Here is a 15,784-nt window from a genome sequence, read left to right on the forward strand (position 1 = left end):
GCACTTGTACGAACAAAATGCACATATTTTTCCATTGCTACAAAATATTGATGAAGTGCTCTATTGAGGTGGAGATTTCATTAATTATTTGATTTACAGAAAAAGAAGACAGAGGAAAATGAGTGCCCTGGCTAATGCCATGATGTACCATCTTGAGGCTTAAGATCCTTTTAATGTATTCGGCTGTGATGCAGCTGAAAGTGGAAAGAGGGGAGCTGAATGGATCCATTAATTTAATTGAAGCCAGCTCCGGCAAGAGATAAAACATGTAGGGCCTCTACATCTCTTCAGACTGCATCATCTCTATAGTAAACAGTCAATGATCCGTACACAAAAAAATACGAGCTAAAAGTATATACGCTAAAGACTTCAAGGCCAGAGAATATCAACAGAGACAGGGGTGAATAGATCCTGAAGAGGCCTTCTCTGTACAGCACCATGTAACCATTCACATGCCTCATTGTTCGACTCCTATGAACAACTGGAAGGTTGTCAGTAAGTAATTTAGACTTCCCATGGAAAAGTTACATTTGTTCATTTTTTTGCAGACTCCTAAGAATTGCACTCCATCTCCCTGCACTTGACAATCAGAAATGGAAACGGCAAAATGCACTTTTGTACCTTTGAAGCACCTTTGATGATGCTCTCTTTCAGCTTTTCCGTCTTTGATACATCTCCCAGACTGAAATCCTTGTGCTTTTTATGGAAAAGGGTCAAGGCTCTTCATCTCGGTCATCAACCTCTAATTAGCAGACTTTATTTAGATTTAAAATAGTAATAATAGGGTTTGTTAAAGTTGTAGTATATTATTATTATAGTGGTAATGTTTTGGTTGTAGTTGTAGCATTTAGCATTGTTTTATTATTTTTAGGAATATTTTTTTTTTAAAACATAAAAAGAAAGGGAGGGGGAAACATGAAAACATGAACAACGACATGAGAAGACATCAACATGCAAACTTTGGATCAAAAGATGAACTTCTCGGCAAGCATTATAGTAGACTTAATATGTAAGTCCAAAACTAATTTAACATGTAAAAACATTTCTGGAAAATATATATTAAGAAGAAAAGTAGAGAGGTGGGGGGGGGCAGAATACACAAAAGATGGTAGGGGGGGAGGGTTCCAAATGTGATGGAGTTGCTCCGAAAGGGGAACCATATAAACATAGCCCTCAAAAAAACCACCAAACAAGGGGGAAGCTGCGAGGGTGGATTAGGTAGGAAAGCAAAGGAATATTTTTTTAATGTGGGAGGACCTTTAATAAAATAGCTGGTGCATATTATGGAAAGTACAATAATGATAAATACAATTGCTATTGATATTACTCCCAATAATACTAATGGTAATAATAATAATTTATAATAATAATAAATAATTAATAATATTTTTAGCATCAATAGTATGGAAGTATTAGAATTAAAAGTATCAATAGATACATGCCCTGGACTTTTGTTTGAATAACTAACTAATAAAATGTCAATTAGCATTAACTGATAGAGACATCAGGGCCAACCAAGAATGCAATTGGTGGGCTCCGACTTGCCTTTCCCCAAAGCACATCCATGCCCATCCACCAAATACAGTCATACTCCTCTTTTTTGCTCTCCTTTTTGCCCTGCGTAATGCTTGATGCAATTTATTTACTGTGCTTTTAGTTTAAAGAATAGTTTTGAATACATTATATTAACTTATTTTTCCCATTTATATTTTCTGTTGTTATTACATAAGGGTTGTATAATGCATAAGTAAGTCAAGGTCAAATAAGGACATCTAAGAGCCCAGGGGAAGATTGTATTTAATGGGCCCCCACATGCCCCTCCCCAGAGCACATCTATGCCCATTCCTCAAATAAACTCATACTCCTCCACTTTGCCCTGTCCTGTGCTCCAGTTCCTGTGTGATGAATTACGCTATCAAGGTTAAGATACCCCTATGATGAGACAAACTTAGTAGCTCCACCTAGAAGCAGCATAGCTTAGAAATATACAAAAGAGGGAACCTAGGCAGAATGTGTTGCAGCTGTCTACAGCCAGAACATATCCATGACAAAAAGAGCTCTTTTGGGGGTTAATTTACTGAAGGCGTTTAGGCTGTTTATTTATCAAAGTGAAATATCATGCAAGGAAATCTGAAAAAATATGATTGGATGGGTGAAGTCAGAGAAGGTTAACCTCATTTACTAACGGTATAACTTTTAGTTGCTGAAATTTCTTGACTTCACTCTTCTATCTGGTTTCCATCTTCGATCAGCTGACATGTGACATGGCATGCCTTTTGTCATGCAGCGCATGGGAATCATACTCAGGTAATATGTTGGTGCTATATAAATCCTGTTTAATAATAATAATAATAATAATAATAATTGTTCTATTAATTCTATTATTAATAGCCAACAAGACTGTATCCTCCTGGTTGCCCTAATTAAAGACACAAACACACATCTGCTCACCATGTTCATTTGGGTAAGGGAATGAAGGAGTAGACATTGTGGTGTCATTGTTAGTGGAACCACCAGGAGGAGAACTGCTTCGAATGAGCTGTAATACCACAAACAACCACTAGAGGAAAGCCTGGAAACTAGCTAGCAGACTAGGGTCCAAATTTAGGGGGCCTTGGGGCCCCTTACTGACTAAGGAGCCCTGGAAAGTTGTACATGGTTATTAACACTTATACTTTAACTAGTGATTATATTAATAATATTATTTTTTGTTTTGGTTTATGTAAATACAAACAGAAAAAATGTTAAAATATTAACACAATTTAGGTTTACGTGTATTCGTTTTACATTTGCAACATTTATTCAATTATTATCTGATGAACCTGCCATGTAGGTCCTTGTTCATCTACTTTGTGCTGTAGGATTTCCAGTCTTTAATTGGATTTTCAGGAAACCCCACCTGAGAAATTGTATTCAACCATCTATGGAGAGGAAATGCAAATATGCACTGATCACAACTGTACAGAATCTGATCTTTTAAAAATTGATTTTAAAAAGTGCTGAGCATATTTATAAAAAGGGAGAACAAAGTAGTGGTCATTGGATATTTGATCACCCTATTATACATAGGCCTCTAGGTCTTTGGGTATATACTTGTGTTTTCCAGCTGCTGTGCAGGCACAATGAGCCTGGTTTATTAAAGCTCTCTAAGACTGGAGAAGATACACTATCATGGGAGAACCTGATTGATTCAGCAAACCGGAAATGGATTACTTAAAAAGCATTTACTATTAGTTGGCAAATATTTCCAGCCCTGGACCAGATCTATTCCAGGTTTGCTTGATCGCCCAGGTTCTTCCATGATAATCTATCATCTCCAGTTTGCTTTATGGGACCTAGGATTCTCTGTGACCTCTAATACCAGCTCAGAGGTCATAGGTCTTCCACTTCTCCCCCATAGCATGTCAGTATGGTACTGCAATGGCACGAGAACAGCATGGAATTTCCAAATTTGTTTTTAGTTTTTTTAATTTATTGCCAATTTCATTTAGTAATACAAGTAGCAACAAGTGGCTGATAAAAGAATAGAAAGAGAAGATACATCAGTTCTTTTTCAATTCATGGCAAGTGATTCCCAGAGCACCAAGGGATGTTTAGAGAAAAGCACGTCAATCAATGTCTCCTTCATGGCGAAATATATTTCATTGAAACCTCAACCATTCATCGGCAAGGGATTGGCTTGGGTGGAGGCATTACTCTGACTTATTCACTTGTGTATAAACCTTTGTTTTGAGCTATTGAGCTCTCTTAACAACAAGGTCAATATCAGTAGGAGTAAGAGATCAGCTGGAAAAAGTTCCTCCTGCTTACAAAAAAATATGCAGTGTTTAATATTTGGCCGACTCAATAAACATGAATATATGCATCATTTTTGTTCGTACTACTATTCTGAAAATACATCGCATTGTCATACCCCCCTCCTGCACATACTGGCTGCTGTAATCACCCTCCTGCCATATCCACTACAACATTTCTTTGTGTGTTAAATCTCCAACCTTTCCCTTTTTGTAGCGGGCCCACTTTTGCAAATATAAATAACCATCTTGCAATGCTTTTTATTGGGCCTCTGAGCTTAGAAGCCCCTGTAAGGCTGAACAGACCTCTGGTTAACCCCACATCAATTATCAGAACTTATAACAATTTGGTAGATAAAATAATGGCTTTTATTTTCACAAAAATAGCCGCACTATACAAAAACCACATCATTTCCAACTTTTTGTCATCGTTATCAATTCACTAAATATCATTCTCACTTAGCTAATTACTGTATTTCCGGGTATTAAGTTTTTCTTAATTGACTTCCTGCTCCTCCTCATTACAGTCATCTGAACATGTCATCAGTAGAACATTGTATGGGTTTCCCTTGGTCCAGGACTTGATGTCTAATAAAAAAATAACTTTTACTATTTTTCTCCTCTTCTAGTTAAAAAACCCACAAAATGTGTGAATAAGTAATTAGCTTTCTTTTACAATCCAAAGTTTATTTACGCTTAACGCCAGGCAAACAGCCAAAACATAGACAATATATAAAAAGGCAATAAAATGTAATAATAAGTATGTAATAATATGTAAAAAGAAGTGCAATAATATTTTTTACCTGCCCATCAATGTGTATTTCAGTCCACCCAATCCTAAGATTTACAAGGCTATGTCAAACAGCAAAGCCGTGTCTGGCAGGGGAGGAGATGATTTTTTAATTTTGCAGTCAAGTAAATCAGGGCTCCATAAAACAGGGAATCAAAAATTCCCTCAAACATTCCCAGGTGGAGAATCTTCCAGGTCCATGTGTTTCAAGGGAAGTAATATCAGATTCCATGTTTTATAAATAGGAACAAGGCAGGACAGGGAAACGTATAACACGGAAAAGCTCATTTCTCTGTCACTTTGCTCGCTCCCTATCAGCATGTATCTAGTTAGCACATGATCACTATGTCACACATGATAGGCTCCTTGTGCTTCTCTTGTAGGACCCTTCCTTTACCAGGCCAGTTTTTACAGTTCTACTACGTGCACAATTCAACTTCAGTATTGTAATTTCTAGGGCAAATGTAGTTTTGTTCTGCTTTGCTTTAGTAATATTGCAGCTGGAATTTTTATTGTGTTTTAGAAGATTCAAAATTGTATTAACCAAGTATTAATATTATTATTATTATTATTAATAAACAGGATTTATATAGCGCCAACATATTAAGCAGCGCTGTACATTAAATAGGGATTTGCAAATGACAGGCTAATACAAACAGTGATACAGGAGGAGAGAACCCTGCCCTGAAGAGCTTACAATCTAGTAGGTGGGGGAATTTCACACACAATAGGATGGGAGATATGTAGTGATGGGAAGTAGTGATGGTTTCAAAAGATAGAAGAAGATGGGTAGGCAAGTTTGAAAAAATGGGTTTTGAGCGCTCTTTTAAATGAGCAGAAAGTAGGAGAAATATATATATATATATATACAGTGGTAGCTCGGTATAAGTCGGTAACTCTGTATTTTGCTTGGTATACAAACTTTGTGCTAGAACTTGTATACTTGTATGGGTCATATTTATATATATATATATATATATATATATATATATATATATATATATATATATATATATAAAATAAAATAGGTTGCTGTGATTTAAAATTGTTTGATTGATATAGATGTAATGGGGATAGAAAATGCTGGCTCTGGGGTTCCAGCCATGGCATGCTTACCCTGAAACCAATAAAGTCCTAAAAAGCCCTAAATGGAATCAACTTAAGATTACTTTTATTGCACTTGTATTTAGAACCTACAAGGATTTATAGATTTATAGCTCAGTTTTTATTTTCGACTGGCAGCTCCAACCTCGAGTAGTTGATTCTGTTTCTCATTCTCTATATATATATATATATATATATATATATATATATATATATATATATATATATATTTAAATATATATTTTATAGGTTGCTGTGATTTGAGTGGAGAAGGATTGTTACTCATAAAAGCAAAAATTGGGCAAATGGAAAAATCATTGAAAGGAAGGAAAAAATCTTGAAGAAAAAAAGTCTTGGGGAATTCATGCTAAAACTAAAGAAGGTCAATGTTGAAATGGAAATTTGGAAATATATATATACAGATAGCTAAAAATAACTTTGGGGTCATGCTACTCATTCTTCCACGTGACATTGGCCACAAAACTTCAAGGGCACCATCAAAAGGGAAGTCAACCAGCCAAAGTTCAAGGACCCTCTAGGAACTTCTGAAAGAACTGTAGGGTTTCATAAAACCATGATTGAGAATATTTGTTCTCGTATATATTTTTTTCTTTTTAGGTAAGTACAAGGAACAACATACAGTACACAGTATAAATACAAATGTCAAACAGATTTGCCAACAATACAGAATGGTAACAAAGAAAAATCAAAATCACAATAAACAATAAAATACATAGTCAATAAGCAAACGTTCACAAGTGTTCACTATGCACATTATCTATTAGGCAATGGCTTGACATTTATTGCAAATAACAACATGAAACTTATCCTCTTGGACTCAACCCTCATTTGCTCTGGTCTATTTTTAATCAAGAAAAAAATGATTTATATCTTCAAACCAGCATTTGCTTGGCTGCTATTGAGCGAAACAAAATATTTAAGTTTTATCCTCAATTATCTATACATTTAATGACAGTAGAGGACCTGCAGAATAAAAAGATACTATTCTTTATTTTCTATAAACCACAATAACAATTTTTTCTAAACTTTTTTTTTTTTAATATTTTACAAATATTTTTTTAAATATTTAAAAAGAATATTTCTTAGTGCACATGATTAAATCGCTATTATTTCCAGTAAATGCAAAAGATTGGGCTGTGTTACATCAATAAATAACAAACACATCAAGGCTTAAAAACATGTAAGTTTTGGAAACAGCTAAAACGAGGGGAAAAAAAGCACAAAACTGTAAGTTTGCGATGCATTAAAAGCTGTTACTATTTCATTAGCTTGGATTTAAGGAAATTGATGGCTTAAAATTATGCTTACACCTCTAATGTGCATAGGAATGCTTAATGTGTGCAGTGTAATTGGCATTTATCCATTTCCCAGTGGCTCTGATAATGTACATAGGCACTGGCCCAGACCTTTAAGATAATGGAGGTTTACAGCACATGTGGCAAATTAACTCCGGAGAACATCTCGACAGATGTTGGAATTTCACCCAATGTGATGAGGAATATTATTATTAGTTGACAAAAATCCAATGCCTGTATGTAGAATAACATCTTCAGATTGAATTACCAAAACCTTGACTTGAGAAGTTTGGATGTTTGCCCCTATCCTCTACATACCATTTCAATTCTCCTTCTTAACCCTTCCCCTCATATAAATAAACACTCCACATCCAATTGGATTAAATGGCTATTTATTACTGAACTTCTTTTCAACAATCATCATAATAGCATAAATTTAACATGGCAAATGTGCCGCACCCAACATACTTAATTTATCATGTATAACTTAACAGCATACTACCTAAATCCTTGGTTGTGGATCCTCAAAGGCATATAACCACACTGCCATCCTACTAGGGGTCTGTTTGCCACTTTTGTTCCAGCCCAGCACCACCTCAGAAACATTCTCCCATCAAGTAGCCAATTAAAACTAAGACTAATGTGCAGTAAACTGTATCAACTGAGAGTCCCCCCACTTGACATGGGACCCCTCTTTTCCAAACCACACTTCCATGAACTCCTAATACTATCGAGGACCTTAATGCTAAAACAGAGAACAGGGTTTTTTGGCCAGTGATTTTTTTTTGGTTTGTCTGTTTTTTGTTATTTTCTTATATGCAAAGGTGAGGGGTCTGGCCATCCAATTGATACCAATGCACAATAAAGCACCAGACAAAAAAACCTCGCAACAGGGAGGGTGGATGGGTAGCTCTTTTCCCCACTTCGTACAATGGCCTCATCACCCACTTATTCCCCCTATTCTATCCCCCCACCTCTTGATCACCCTTCCCACTCAGTCATGCCAACCTTCTGCCTAGGACTTTTCTATCCCTGCTCAAAGTTTCCCTTTAGGACAGATCATTGAATAGTTTAATTATCTAAACCAGATATGGTATGTAGAGCTTTTGACTGGCTGGGTGGGGCAAAATTATTGGGTTAAGGAAAATGAGTTCAATTCATTTAGGCAATAGCCCAAGAACATTTCTCAAACTAGATTTTAAACTGATGAAGGCAACAAGAAAACCCAACCTCTACTCTCCGTCTGTATATTGCATTTTGTTATAGATCGCAGAAAGAATGTAAACCCTTTAATACAGTTCCATTTTATTCTCCGATAAGACTCTCCTATTACAGTATGATTCATATTGATATACAGGCTTCAGTTTGGAATGGTTCAGCTTTTCCATTGCTCCTAGGTGGAAACACGTGTGTTTTTTTTTTTGAACAATTAACAAAAACATTATGCTGTAATGCCATTATTATGACATTGGCAGCATTGTGAAATTACGGCTGTGAGATCAGAGATGATATCAGTGCTATCCATATCTAAGCTGTAAATTTAAAGTTTAACAAGTTGTAAGAAGAGTTGAGCTAATGTCACTAATGGACTATTACACCCTGATCCTTATAACTGCTATGAATCAACCAATAGGTAAACCCAGAGGTCGATTAAGGATGAAGCCGTTGGCATTGTGGTTTTACCATATGGGGCTCTTGGCTCCAAATACCACTAGACAAATGTCCTAAAAGTTGCTTGAAACTTGTCCAATAAATTTCAAAACACATCCTGCAAGACTGATAGAATTCTAACTAAACTTGCTTAAGTGTACTTAGTTTTGTATTATATTGGTAGGAAGTGGAGTGCCTGGAGCAGGGGACGGCAAACTTTGGCCTTTTGGTCAGATACGGTCTAGCCTGTAGTTCGTTCTGGTCTAACGCCCCCTGGTTGATCCGGCCTAATGCAGATAGGCCAGGGGGCATTAGGAACTACCGGAGCCAGAGCTGCCTCCTTGCTGTGGCTCCCCTATTAATCGCGGCCGGCGTTGATACTTCCGCCGCTGCGATAAATAGGGAATGCTCCCTGAAGGAAAATCCCTCTCCTGCACAATGCATACGGAGGGGAGAGATTTCAGTTCAGGGGGCGTTCCCTGGTGGTGGGTGGAGCCATAAGTGTGGGACTCAGAGTCCAGCCTAGTGTGCTCCCGCCCACCTCTGAAATGTCTTAGTGGCCATAAAAGTTTGCCGACCCCTGGCCTAGAGGATCGCTATGCACTCTTGGTACACCATGCTGTAGGGAGCTCTATTACTGCACCAATCACCAACAGGATGGCTATGCAGGGATCGCAACCTCTCCAAACCAAATTGCCCACAACTCAGCAGGTGCACCTACATAGGGCTAATGAGCCTACCTCGAACAGACTTGGCTAATCTGTTCTAAGCACCTACTCAACTCTACAAAGGCAAGAGAAAGACTGGAAGGATCTTCTTCACTTTCCCCCATGTGTTGCTATGTATTTTGGAGGAGATTGTTGATGCAATGGGGTGGGGTGTGGCAGAAAGGGGGAAGATGAGAGAGGAAAGGAAGACAATTCAGGTTACAAAGGAATTTCTTCACAACTTCTGCAAGCATTAACAAGCACACATGAGAAGCTTATGCCAACATCATGGCCAGTTCTCTTCTGACGACCGGGCTCTCAGTTCTGGGAAGGATAAGGTCACTTTTTTTTCTCTTACCATTCTGACTTCTTGAAAGTACCTGGAACACATTCAGAAAACATTCTGAACATCATTTTCTATACCTACTTTGATAATTGTGATTACAAAAAAAGAATCAACACTTCAGGTTATAAATGAAACAGCACAATCATTAAATGGAAATAAGCTATAAACAAACTATTAAAATAATGCTACATGAGCAAAAATGACTCTGTTCTATTCTGTTCTGAATAAGTCAAAACAGGCTTGAATAGACTCTCACAATGTGCTGGCTTTCCTGTTGACACTCTTAATAACATATTTTATTTTCTTTTATTGGATACATCACTAGCAAAACCCGGGCCAGACAAACAAAATGTGCATTCTGAGAGCTTAAAAATATTTGTATTTAAAGTATGATTACAGAGAATTGTTGAGCTTTCAGTCTGCTGGCTTTATACTTTCACTGATGTTCCATTTGAGAATAAAGCTTGACTTGTTTGCATTTTAATATTTTTTATATTGTGCACTGACTGCGTTATATATCACAAAATGTATAAAAGAAAATGTTTTGTTTTATAACATTGTGACAATCTTTTATTTGTGTCAATAATGCAGAAAATATATAATTAACAATAGGAATTAGTTTGACAAATTTGAGGCTTTAAAAAAAAGTGCATTGGACATTGCAAATTATCTATCAATATAAATCCAATGTTCCGATGTTGTCGAACAATCAGTACCTTCAAGCAAAGTTCTGGTTTTATTAAAATTGGGAGTCTGCAAATTGATCTGCCAATAAACTTAAATATCTTCCGTTCATTATTGCATTCTCTAATAGTAGTATTATCATGGATTTATATAGCACAACGTATTATTCAGTGCCACATTTATTTCACCCCATCAGCAGGGTCTCGTTGCCTATAGTCTATCACTGCTGAATGCTGAGTTGGCTGGTCAAGTAAGCTTAACTTTCTTCACTAAGCTTAAATCAGGAAAATTGTGAGCTGCTCATGTACGCTGCTGAGATTAGCAAATCCTAGCCAAGCAGCAAACAGAATGAGGAGGTGATATAGGTAAGACATGGCACAGTTTACAAAATGAGACAATGTGGAACAGATAATATAAAGAACAATGTACAGAACAGGGCAGTGTGTGAAAAAAGAAAGTACAACACAATGTACAGAATGAGGCAGTGTGGAATTGATAATATACAGCACAGTGAATAAAATGAGGCAGAGTAGAATAGGGTATGTACAGCACAGTGTACAAAATGAGCCAGTGTGTAATATATAATGTAAAGCACAATGTACAGAATGAGTGTGGAATTGGTAATATACAGCACAGTGAATAGAATGTGGCAGTGTGGAATTGGTAATATACAGCACAGTCAATAGAATGAAGCAATGTAATATTTACATTTACAAGAAAAAACACCACAGCTCACTAAAGCAAATTAGCTGGCAATGTACAATTAAAGCAAAGGAATATTTTTCATGTTTTTATTATTATTATTATTATTAAACAGGATTTATATAGCGCCAACATATTACGCAGCGCTGTACATTAAATAGGTTTTCTAAATATTTAGTTGCTTGTAGGACTGTTGCAGCCACTGTCTATCTCTGAAGTCTGAAAGAAGTTAGCAGGGACAGAAACTGTCTGAAAACATTTTTTAATGTGGCTTTAGTCTATGACACTGGAGGGTGGCAGGGCCCGGGACTCCTGGTGGCAGGGAAGTACTGGCTTGGGTAGCGTGTGCCGTTTTGCCCCTTGGACCAGTCCAACCTGGATGCACCATTCCCAAAGCATAAAGTGGAATCTTTCTTAAAGAGGTCATTCACTGTCCACTGTCCAGGTGTTGTGTTTTCATTGGCAGCCCCTTACATTTACAATGCAATGCACAGAAACCCACATCTGTCGGTACATTGTAAGTGCAAAAAGAATCAATTGCATTAAACCACAACCTACATACAGTGAATTACCATTCATTGTGGTAATAAATGTAAGAATATTCCTTACAGGATGTGTTACAGTCTAATTACAGGTATGACCACTTTAGGCCCTTTCAGACTTGCAGTCAAAAAACACACAGTTGGCCATGCTACACCTCCATGAGTGGCAAACCACACAGCATTTGCACACATTGCCCTAGAGGTTGTAGTGGTGGTGTGGTTCTTCCTCCAGTGGAGAAAAAGCAACCACAAGGCCAGAAACAAGGTGTTGCTTCCAGGAACTGTGCTGTAACCCCACTGCAATACAAATGGCAAACACTTTCACAAATTTGTTCCTAACTGCTCTCATACAAGTGAATAGGAGCATGTGTACAAATTCGGTAATATGTGACCTATGGCCTGTGTGGTGCAGAGCTGTTCACTGCACTTAACACGATGTGCAATACACAAGGACATCAGACATTGCAGGAGGCAGTGAAGTTGAGGAGGGCAAAAACTTATCTACCTTGATCATGCCATCTTTAATAGTTGGGTATGTGTAAGTGGTTGAGGTCCTCGAGGGCAGTGTGCTTTGCCATCTGTATCAATGGGGTTGGGGACCGTTGATGTGAAGTCTTCTGAATAGTCTGAAAATGAGGTGATCTAAGTTTTAGTGTGGGATAGGCTGCAAGTAGTTTTGATATTTTTCCCGAGTTGGGTGATAGTGTGAATTGGAGCAACAATATCATGTTGGCGCAAATCGCAATTGATGTAAAGGATGCCTTTGAGTACCGGCAACCTGGGAAGATGTTGATTAAGATTTTCTTATTCATTTTGTTACGTTTTTTGTTTGGCATTATTCTGTTATTATGATGATACTAATAAAAGGCCTGCGGGCCATTTGAGTGTAAAACTGGGTGTGTTTGTCTTTAGTTCGGTAATAGGGGTTGGGTAACTTGCTTGGGTAAGAGGAGGTCTGCAGAATTCTGGTCCATCACAGTCAAGCAATACCTGATGTTCCCACCCTGCAGTTTTTTCTACAACATGCATTTCTGTCCATTTAAGTGTGCTGACCTCAAAAAGAAATGGGGTCAGCATCGCAATAGACAGTCATGCAATTTGTTGGGCATTGCAATATAATGCACTTTTTTTAGAGTGGGAACAAAGCCTTAGAGTATGTACACACGTCAGATGATTCTTGTCCGTTTATTGCTTCAGGGCTGGTATGAGAATCTGACTATGTGTTCAGCACTTGTCCAACTTTGTTCACGGATTCAGTCCTGGCGGAACGACCATAATGTGAAAGAAGGAGAGAGAACACAGCGTGGTGCCGCTCACACATTCTCCCCCTCCATAGAGCAATACGGCACTGTATGTACAACACTTATTCATGCATCTTTCAGTCTTGAAAAGATCCTTTCCAATAACAAAAGTCGAGGTGTTTATTTTTTTACCATTTATGAACATTACAGAAATGTTCAATAATCTCTTTATGTGCAGCCCAGCAGAACGCCAGATACAAAAAAGAGAATAATAAGATTTCTGCAATCCGTTTGTCCAAGGACACAGATTTATTAAGGAGAGAGAAATTTAGAAGCACAGCATACAAAGGGAAATCCCTCCCAGCCAGGTAAATGAAGACAGGATGGACAGCTAAAATTACTAATTGGTTTACTGATCAGTCGTACCTTGTTCGATTGATTTGCAATTAATTCTGGTTTGTGGTGCACATGAGAGAAAGGTTGGCGCCAACCTTTGAGACAGCTGATACACTATACCCACTCAGAGAGATGTGGAGCTAAATATCAATAATCTCTGCTCGCTCAGGTCCCACAGTTATGAAGATTGTCCCTCGGCATCAAAGAAGGGGTCTCACTGTCAAAGCACACAAGTACAAAAAATAACAAAATGTGACTTTCAGAAATGTGGTCAAAATATATTGTAATATTCTTTTATTGAGAGCCATTGACATTGTTCAGTTGATTTTTGTTGCTGATTATTTGACTGTAAAAGCTTGATCACAGCATTTAATGGCACTTCAAAATATTACGATTCTTTTATTTAAATATTGATGAGCTATATTTGCAGTGCCAGTTAAATCACTCAAGTTAAAACATGCTTTTTATCTTGCAGCCATTTTTTTGGTTTGCTTGAAATGAAATAAAAATGGTCTATAAATAAAATTACAATTGTGAATTGGGTTAAAAAAAACCCATTGGAGCTAAAATTATATTGGCTGGTGGTGATGCTATGCTGACCTTTTTTTCTTGTGACCTCCAATGGAATCTATTACACCCAATAATATTAATAGGAAGAAAATATTATACCATGTACATGTAAATTTTTGTTGAAAATGATCATGCCATTCCCAGTAGAACAAACAAGAGATGAACACACAGCACTGTTCTATGGAGAGAGAAGGGGGGGGGGGGATGCACAGGAGGCTCCCCGCTGCATCCTTTCCCATAGGAAAATAAAGCAGCTATTCCAGTCGGTAGCAATGTCAAGTGACCACTGTACACATAGTAGATTTTTGCCAATAACAATCTTTAATCTCAGACAGTAATAGGAGTTAACTACCATCCTGTTCTCTTGCAATGAGGTAAATACAATAAACAAAAAAATAAATTGGGTTTTTTTATACTAACCAGGGCCGCTATTAGAAATTTCTATGCTCCATACTAGGTAAACATCCTGGGCCCCCTCCCCATGTCTAAAAGTTCCAGCATTGCAAATGTCAAGCTTTTTTGATGAGGGCCCAGTACAGATGAACCCCTTTTCCCCCATGAAGGCAGCCCTGATAACCCCTTCAACATATCTTCAATGCATTTCATACAAGGATATATTTTACCTAGCTTTGCATTTCTGTTCATCCAGTCCTGAGATTTACACTTAAGTTTCATGGCTTACAGTAAGAATATGGTGGTGTCATCTTTCCACCCCAGGTATGCTGATTGAGAGTGAAAGAGCAGGGACAATCTGATGAGGTTACTCTTCTGCTCATGCTTCTTTTTTCATCCTATCAGCATATCCTTTGCAATGCAAGGGCATACAACACAACAGATTCCTCCCAGTGTAGCGTCTTCTCTCTCCCAATCTGAAAACTGTTGTACTAACATACAATTGTTTTTTAATGTTGTGTCAACCTGAAGTTTTGGCTTTTAAGGAAACCTGCTAATAAAGAAAAACAACAGGTAAGGTTGCCACCCTGCTTCTGAAAATTCCACATACTTGAGTGCCACTAACCCCGAACTACCTACCCGTCTTCTTCTGTCAATTGAAACCACCACTACATATTTCCCATCCTATTGTGTGTGAAATTCCCTCACCTACTAGATTGTAAGCTCTTCGGGGCAGGGTCCTCTCCTCCTGTATCACTGTCTGTATTAGTCTGTCATTTGCAATCACCTACTAGATTGTAAGCTCTTCGGGGCAGGGTCCTCTCCTCCTGTATCACTGTCTGTATTAGTCTGTCATTTGCAATCCCTATTTATTGTACAGCGCTGCGTAATATGTTGGCGCTATATAAATCCTGTTTAATAATAATTTAATAATAATAATATGTTCAGTGGGGTTTATTCACTCAAGTCCATTCACTTGGCAAAATGAATTTCCACATTAGAAAGTCAATAATCACTTAAACAAGTAGTAAATAAGGTGAACATTTCAGTTTACTCCCATGCAAGGGAAAATAATAAAACAGGATTTTTACCTGGATGTGATTGGATGATTAAAGTGAACACAGTTGAGTTCATTCACTAAGCCAAGTAAACATTCACTTTGCAAAATTATTATACACAAGTGGACATGCTCTAATTTTAAAAAAAAGAAATCCTGGTCTGGGACCAGGAATATTAAATAAAAAGGATGATCATGACCGCCAGGCAACTGAAATTTGCAAACAGAAGTCAGCACTGGCAAGCTGATAAAACAGACTACAGATAATAGGAAGTCCTAATAACTTTTCTGCCACATCATAATTGTTGTAATTTTTTATAAAAATTCAAACAAGCTATGACAACTTTTACTTTGGTACATTCATCATCCTTTGCATAATTAAAACAATCAAACCATATTTATCAACAATAAACAGTTATTGTATCAAAATAAAAATTTTGCATTAAAACAAAACATAGTTCTTTAAACAAAATTTTGCGTTTGATGTTCTCA

The sequence above is a fragment of the Pyxicephalus adspersus genome, chromosome 6 (genome assembly GCF_032062135.1).
Source record: "Pyxicephalus adspersus chromosome 6, UCB_Pads_2.0, whole genome shotgun sequence".
Taxonomy (NCBI): Eukaryota; Metazoa; Chordata; class Amphibia; order Anura; family Pyxicephalidae; genus Pyxicephalus; species Pyxicephalus adspersus.